General features: G+C 42.3%; 1 non-coding gene across 1 annotated transcript; it reads left to right on the forward strand.

The window, feature by feature from the left end:
• The first annotated feature begins 4,633 nt into the window (after positions 1-4,633).
• LOC114009048 (small nucleolar RNA SNORA38) lies at positions 4,634-4,763 on the forward strand. The gene has a single exon (XR_003550524.1). It is a non-coding gene; the product is annotated as a small nucleolar RNA SNORA38 (small nucleolar RNA).
• Positions 4,764-8,796: the final 4,033 nt, after the last annotated feature.

Here is an 8,796-nt window from a genome sequence, read left to right on the forward strand (position 1 = left end):
GCCATACAACAATCCCTTCTTTTCCATTCTCCTCTCAGGAGAAGAGAAAAAGTTTAAAACTTTTAAGAGAATACATTTGTGTTGAATCTCAAGACATCAAGTTTGTGATAATTTGTGTGTATGTGTGCATGTGGTGACTTTTTACAGCAGTATTAAAAAACAACTTCGTAAAGATGGGCCAAACCTATAGCATTTGTATACTCATGTAGCTATATAATTTTTATTTTTAAAGAATTATTTTATTTAGCTTCATTTATTTATTTATTTTAATTTGACCAGAAAGGGACAGAGAGAGAGACAGAGACAGAGAGACAGAGAGTGAGAAAGCAAACTGCCAGGTCCAGGACTCGAACCTCAGTCAGCCATTTGAGAGTCCAGCGCCTTTAACCACCATGCCACCTGGTGGCCCTACAATTTTTAATTCATATGTCTCACTAGGCTGTGGGTTTCTTGTTTAATTAATTACTTTTTAGATTTTTGTCATAGGGCACATAATGTTCACCAGAGAGAGTCAGAGAGGGAAAGTGAGAAAGCACCCCTCATGGGAGACCAGCAGTTGGCGTAATGGCTATGTCGCTGGACTCCCACATAGTTGACCGCGGTTCAAGTCCCAGACCCGGTGGCTTAAACTCACGCCGGGCGCGTGTGCGTGTGTGCCCAAGATCCCGAGAGGAGAATGGAGGAGAAGGGATTGCAGAGTGGCCATCCCTCCTGGGGGGTGATTTCTTGCTTTCTGTCTCTCTATCTCTCTCTCTCTGTCTGGCGAGCGCACGTGCCCTATATAGCAAAAACCTCTCCAAAAAAAAAAGAAAGCACCCCTCATGGGAAATGGTCATGTTGCTTTTCCATCTATCTTCCTTTGGGAATTTGAACATGTGCATTTCTTTTTTTTTTTTTTTTTTTTGAGAGATTTTTCCCTGTAGGGCATGTGCGCTTGCCAGACAGACAGGGAGAGACATAGAGGCAGAAAGCGAGAAATCACCCCCCAGGGGGGATGGTCACGCCACAATCCCTTCTCCTCCATTCTCCTCTCGGGATCTTGGGCACGCACACACACGCGCCCGGTGTGAGTTTTAAGCCACCGGGTCCGGGACAAGAACCGCGGTCGATTACGTGGGAGTCCAGCGACATAGCCATTACGCTAACTGACCGTTCCCAGCATGTGCATTTCTTAAGCTGCTGAGATTGAGACTTAAACCACATGGTTGGCAATGTGAGATCCAGCTACCTTAACCACCATACCACTGGTTGGCCCTCTCTACTGTTTTAAAATATTTTTAAGGTATTATTTTATACTAATTTTCATATAAACAGCAAGTCTTAGGCTTATTTATAGGAGAAAATATGAAACCAGAGGAAGGAGGAAGTACATGACAAGAGCATTGACATTGGCTCTCTAAGCTGTCTAACCATGGGAGTTTCCAGGAAAGGAAAGCACAGGGGTTTTTAGAAGCACACCGCATTTTCTTTGTCCATTGTCTGTTGATGGACACTTTGATTGCTTACATTTCTTGGCCATTGTGAATACTACTGCAATAAACTTTGGAGTGCAAATCCCTTCATGAAATACAAATTTCCTTTCTTTTGGATATATGCCTACTAATGGGATTGCTGGATTGTATTCTACTTTTCTGGATTCTACTTTACTGGATCACGTTCTACTTTTAGTTTATTGAGGAATCTTCATAGTATTTTCCATAATGACTACAAATTTATATTCCCACCAACAGTGTAAAGTAGCTTCCCTGGCTCTGTGTCTTCACCAGCATTTGCTATTTTTTTCTTTTTGGGAATGCCGTTCTAACTGGAGTGAGATGATAGCTCATTGTTTTGATTCGCATTTCCTTAACGATTAGCAATGATGATAATTTTTTTTCCCAAATGTTTGTAGGCTATCCCTATGTCTCTTTTCGAAAACTGTTTGTTCAAGTCATTTACCATTTTAAAATCAAGGGTTTTGGGGACAAGCAAATGGTGTAGCAGTTACGTTGTTGTACTCCCACATGGCCAACCACGGTTTGATTCCTGGACCCAGTGGCTTCAAAATCATGCTGGGAACATGTGTGTGTGCATGCTCAAGATCCTAGAAGGAGAATGGAGAAGAGATTGCAGCAGAGCCATCCCCCTGGGAGGTGATTTTGTTGTAGAAAACCAGACATTGAGGAATGGAAAGCAGAGCTCAGATTAGAACTGTTCATTACGCCAGCCAACGGGGACAGAGGAGTTAACACAAAATTTCCAGCTTTGACTGGGGGTTGGATGAGGTCTTTTATGGGAGAATTGGGAAATGGGAGGAGTCAGGGTGGAGATTGGGTTTAGACCCCGCCCTACACAGTGTCAAAGGGAGGAGTCAGAGAAGCAGAAGTCTAATCTATTCAAGGTACCAATCTATTCAAAGTACTAATCTATTTAAGGTACTAATCCACCCAGGGTTCTCAGGTTACCCTGTAGTTCCAGGTAGGGGCATTAATTTTGCCTGAGGGCAGAAATCTTATACAGCTATCAGCCCTGAGATATTAGTCATAGGAATTTAGCAGTTTATAATGGAGGTGCTCCTTCAAGATGGAGTGGCTCCTCCAAGATGGAATCTCGCCTGCTTCAATTTCTCACTTTCCTTCTCACTGTGTCTGTCTCTGTCTTTTTCTGGCGAGCACACACACTCGCAAAAAATCTCTTAAAAAAAGCTTTTTGTTGTTCCTGAATTGTTTGAATCCTTTGTATTCTCATTACTTTGCAAATGTTTTCTCCCATTCTGTGGGTTGTCTCTTTATTCTGTCTATCATTTCCTCCTGCCTCAACCTCTTGAATTGAGAATACATGCCACCACACCTTGTATTTCTGTTGTTCAAATTCGAAACATGACCCAAAATGCTGGGCGTGGTGAACACCTGCTGATTTGCTGACTGTGGTTCAAGTCCTGATCCTAGCATCTTGAAGACCATATGGATTACATGTGCATGCGTGCCACAAATCCTGATGAGATGGAGAAGTAGAGGAATAAGGGTTGCAGCATGACCACACCCCACTGGGGGGAGCTTTCTCTCTTTAGCAGCCTCTCTCTCTCATGCTCTCACTCTGGCAAGCACATGCACCATCTAGCATTTCAGAAAAAAGAAAGAAAGAGAGGGAGCAGAGCAAAGAAAGAAAACAAAAAAATATTCCCTCTTTAAAAAAAAAAAGACCTCCTTTTTCAGGGTCCCTTTCCTGTGAAAATTTCAAGAACTCCAGGAGTATCTACGCAGCCCAGAGTCATCAATCTTTGTTATTATGTTTGGAAAGTGAATTCTGCCTACTCAAGGATCCAATCTCTACTTCCATTCCTCCTGAACCTGCTACGACTGATCTTTCACATATAGGTTTAGTAGAAGTTTTAGCATGGAAATTTAGCACATAATCCCTCTACTCCCAATCTCTGAACCTACTCTCAGGCATTAGTTATCATTAATAAGAAAACTAGGGTGAGCTGGTGGTATGGTGGTTATGATGGCTAGATCTCACATGGCTAACAGCCCGGTTTGAATCCTGGACCTGGTGACCTAAAAACATACTAGCTGCATGTGCATGTATACTCAAAATCCTGAAAGGAGAAATGGAGAAGGGATTGCGGTGTGGCCATCCTTCATGGGGTGGTGTGTGGGGGGCTAATTTTTCACTTTTGTTCTCTTTCTGTCTCTCTCTAGTGAGCACACACACCCTCTAGTAAACAACAACAACAACAAACAAACAAAAACCTAGATTTTAAAAGGTTCTTGGTGTACATGTTTACAGTATTCAGATTTACACAGCAGGTTCTTTCAAGTTACACTTAGGGGAATAAATTAGTGACTAAGTTTGGCAGTCTTGCAAAGTACAGAGCCTTCCAATTCTAAAAGATTTTGCTGGTGAGTCATTTAGTTATAAAAGGAAATCTGTATTGGAAATAAATCTTTGTAGAAGTACACTATGTTCCCCTTAAAATTGATTGTCTCTAGGTGGCTATTCAACTAATAATATTAAAATAATAGGTTTCTATTGTAACATAAAATGATTTTTTTTTCTGAGAAATTGTTCCTGGTCTAGTTTTTTGTTTGTTTGGGTTTTTTTTTCAAATTGACAGTATATGAACTCACCAGAGACAGAGACAGAGACAGAAGTAGAAAGAAACCTCCAGTGGATCATGGTCATGCTGCCATCCCTTTTCATCCATTCTCCAACCTGTGAAGATTTGGGGCAGGCATGTACACATGCCTGGTTGTGTTTTTCAAGCTGCTGAGGCTGATATTCAAGCCTCAGACAGCCATGTGGGATCTGACTTCTATAACCATTAGGCCATGGGGCCAGTTCGGGACTAAAACTTTTAATAAGTTTACTCTTCCTTTTTTTTTTTTTAAGAAAGATTTATGTCATAGGGTGTATGTGCTTGCCAGAGAGACAGAGAGTGAAAAATCACAACCCCCTGGGATGATGGGTATGCTGTAGTCCTTTCTCCTCCATTCTCTTCTTGGGATTTTGGGCACACACGCACATGCACCTGGCATGAGTTTTAAGCCGCTGAGTCTGGGACTTGAACCACAGTCAACTATGTCCAGCGACATAACCATTACACCATCTGCTGATCCCATCTTTCATGTATTTATTAATATTATAGATCAGACTCTCCATCAAAGGCATGTCTGTGGTTCCCTGTCTTTGGACATGTAAGAATTAGAGGCAAAGAAATGTGGATTGAGGAATCTGGAGCCTGCTTGTTCCCTGCAGGACTCAAGATCCACTATCCCATATAGAAGAAAGAATAAAAGAAAGAAAATGAAATTATAGATTGGGACCAGCAGTTGGCGTAATGGCTACGTTGCTGGATTCCCATGTAGTCAACCACAGTTTGAGCCCCAGGACCAGTGGCTTAAACTCACGCCGGGCGCGTATCCGTGTGTGTCCAAGATTTTGTGAGGAGAGTGGAGAAGGGATTGTGGCATGGCTACGCCCCCTAGGTAGGGACTGACTTCTTGCTTTCTGTCTCTCTGTCTCTCTCTGTCTTTCTGGTGAGTTCACGTGCCCTATAGCAAAAACCTCTCAAAAAAACCAAACAAACAAAAAAAAACAAAACATTGGACCATTGGACCTCTAGTTGAGTAAGTTCTTTTTTTTTTTTCAATCTTTTTTTTGGAGAGGTTTTTTGCTATAGGGCACGTGCACTCGCCAGACAGAAAGAGAGAGACAGAGAGGCAGGAAGCGAGAAATCATCCCCCCCGGGGGATGGCCACTCCGCAATCCCTTCTCCTCCGTTCTCCTCTCGGGATCTTGGGCACGCACGCACACACATCCAGTGTGAGTTTGAAGCAGCCAGGTCTGGGACTCAAACTGCGGTCGACTATGTAAGAGTTCAGTGATGTAATCATTATGCCATCTGCTGGTCTCAAGGGAATTTTTATTATTAATATTTGCTTCCTCATTGCTTAGCCAATGTTGTATAAATGCTAGTTAAGTAGATGATTAAATTACAGAATAAATGCATGAATGTGGTAAAGAATACACATAAAATAATCAGACATACAGATAGTATTGTAATGAAGATACAGTGATTTGTTTTTCCACAAATATTGATACCATGCATTACCTGCTGAAAATATCACAGGGAACAAGACAGATATATTCCTGCCTTCATGGAGCTTATATTCTGATGGGGAAAATAAGCATTGCCATGATGACTGTAAACCAGTAGCACAAGGCAAAGCTCAAGGAGTTATGAGCATGTGCAGTTGGGGATCATTCTAGGCTATATCAACTTTGGAGCTGCTTCCATGCTTTGATAGGAATCACGTCTTACTCTGAATCTTTGCTTAGATGGAAACAGGCACTCAGGACACCAAAAGACAGAGACCCAGTCAAGGTTTTTACCTGCTCTCTGTTCCCTGTTAACTCGGTTTACCAATATTCAGTTATGATGGCACTACCTGTGAAGCTCTGAAGTTGTTGAGACCACCCTGCCTGTGAGAGCTTGTGGTGGAGATTGGGGGCAGGCAGCGAGGGGGGTTTGCATACTGCCTGCTGATGAGCTACGGCATAAGCTACCCAGCTGCTATTATGAGACGTATGTATGCTGGGGTTCTGACCCATCTTATTGCTTCCTGCAGCAGAAGCTGTGCATCCTAGGTAACTCATCTTGTTTAGGATACTGACGGAGCATATTTCCCTTGTTACATAATATAAAAAGCAAGCATAATTTCCAAACCAAAATAGGCTTTTAATCAGGGATTTTCAGATATTAAACTTGCATCTTATTTCAGAGAAGGGGTGTGCTTTGCTTAATAACAATTTACAAAGGTCACAGCCTATTAATGACATCTGTTCCCTTTGAGAAGGAAATTCCATGGCTCTGTGCTGGCTTCAGAGAATTTCAGACTTGGTGAATTGCTTTCCCAGAGTTCCTCCAGGATAGGAATCTGACCTAGTTTGGGAGGCTAAGGATTGCTTCACTGCTGAAATGATATTTCAGTTGAAATCTAATTGATGAGGACAAGAAGGGGAGGGGCTGCAGAATCCCAGGCTCCAGGCAAGGACACAGCTTATGGGGAGGCCAGGAGGTCTCAAGCAAGCCTCACTGGGAAATTCAGGACACTGAAAGTCATCCATTCTCTTGAAGTGCAGAGAGTGAGAGGAGAGGTGCCAGATGAGACTGGAAATGAAGGCAGGGGTGAGAACTGTGCAGCCTTTAAACACTGTTAGGAATTTAGTATCCAGGCCAGAGTGGAAATGTGACAGTCAGGGAGCCAGTGGGGGTAGAGGCTCTGAGACCCTACCGGAACCAAGTTTCCGTGCTGAACTTTTTTCTTCTCTTGAAGTTTTATTATACAATTAATCGACATGACAAAATACATTCAATTTTAATGCTCATGTTAAATTAGAAGATAGCCTTTTTCACTCAGCATGTCATTATGAAAGTTTTCAAACACAGAAAAATTAAAAGAATCACCCAGATTCCACAATTAACGTTTAATTATCTTTATCATATATCCACCTACCTCTGCCAGCCATTAGTCAACTCATTGTCATACAAAGATACATACCTACCTATCCATTCATTGGTCCATCTCATTTATTCATTTAGAGGATTTTGCTATAGGGTGCATGCGCTTGCCAGAGAGAGACTAAGAGATGGGAAGAGAGACATTACCCACTGCAGGAGTTGACCATGCCACAATCCCTTCTCCTCCATTCTCCTCTGGGATTTTGGGCACACACGCACACATGCCTGGTGTGAGTTTCAAGCCACCAGGTCCAGAACTGGAACCGTCGTCAACTACGTGGGAGTCCAGCACCTTAAGCACTGTGCCACTTGCTGGCCCCAGTTCATCATCTTTTTTTTTTTTTTAATGCATGTAAAAATAAGTTGCAGAAATTAATATAAGTTAATTTCTAAATGCTTTAGCATGCACGTCATTGACTAGAGTTGATAATATTTATTATTCTCTTTTTTGTGGTGAAAGTCAAATACTGTGAAATGTGAACCACTTAAGTGTTTCATTTGGTGAGAGTTTTTTTTTTTTTTAAGAGGTTTTTGATTTAGGGTGTGTGTGATTACTGAGAGAGAGAGAGAGAGAGAGAGAGAGAGAGGCAGACAGACACAATGAGAGGGAAAAGAGAGAAATCACCCCCCGGGGGGGGGGATGGCCATGCCCCAGTCCCTTCTCCTTCATTCTTTTCCTGGTATCTTGGGCACACACGCACATACACCCAGCATGATTTTGAAGTCACTTGGTCTGGGACTTGAACTGCTGTTAGCCCTCTGGGGGTCCAGTGATATAACTGCTATGCTGTCTTCTGGTCCCCATTTGGTGGGTTTTATAAAGAATATTTATAAAAATTTGAATTTCCAAAAAGATAAATGTTATTAAAAATGATCATCATATAGTGATGTAAGGCCCTTACATTACACATGAAGTGGTATAATATCAATTTGAAGTAAAATGTGGTGAGGATACCATATTGTAATCATTTTGAAAACATTAATTAAAAAGCTAATAAAGGAGATAGACTGTAATACAAAAAAATACCCAAAGGAAGACCTGAAAGGAAGAAAAAGAACAAAGGGGACTGAGGCCAGCAAGTGACATAGTGGTTAAGATACTGTACTCTCACATGGTCGACCGTGGTTCAAGTCCTGGACCTGGTGCCTTGAAACTCACACTGGGGGCATGTGTGTGTCCAAAATCCCAAAAATTGAGAAAGGATTGTGGAGTGGCCATTTGCCTTTGGGAGGATGATTTCTTCCTTCTATCTCTCTATCTCTCCTGTGAGCACACACACCTTATAGCAAAAATCTCTCAAAACAAAAGTGACAAATAAAAAACAAACCGTGGGACCAGCAGTTGGCTATGTCGCTGGTCTCCCATGTAGTCAACCGCGGTTCAAGCCCTAGACCCAGTGGTTTAAACTCACGCCAGGCGTGTGTGCGTGTGTGTCCAAGATCCCAAGAGGAGAATGGATTGCGGTGTGGCCATCCCCCGGGGGTGGGGGGTGATTTCTCGCTTTCTGTCTCTCTGTCTTTCTGGTGAGTGCACATGGCCCTATAGGAAAAACCTCTCCCCCAATTAAAAAAAAAAAATTGAACAGCAAGATGGTGAGCTTAAATCCACCAATAACATTATTTATCATACCATATATAAATGGACAGACTGCTCCAGTGAAAAGGCACAGGTTGTCAGTTTGGATAAAAACAGTAGTAGGTACTGTGGCAGTTAAGGTTGCTGGATTCCCCATGGCCCAACTGTATGGTTTGAGGCCCAGACCTGATGACTTGAAAACACATGGGGTGTGTGT

Source organism: Tupaia chinensis, unplaced genomic scaffold, assembly GCF_000334495.1.
Source record: "Tupaia chinensis unplaced genomic scaffold, TupChi_1.0 Scaffold000444_1, whole genome shotgun sequence".
NCBI classification, from domain to species: domain Eukaryota; kingdom Metazoa; phylum Chordata; class Mammalia; order Scandentia; family Tupaiidae; genus Tupaia; species Tupaia belangeri.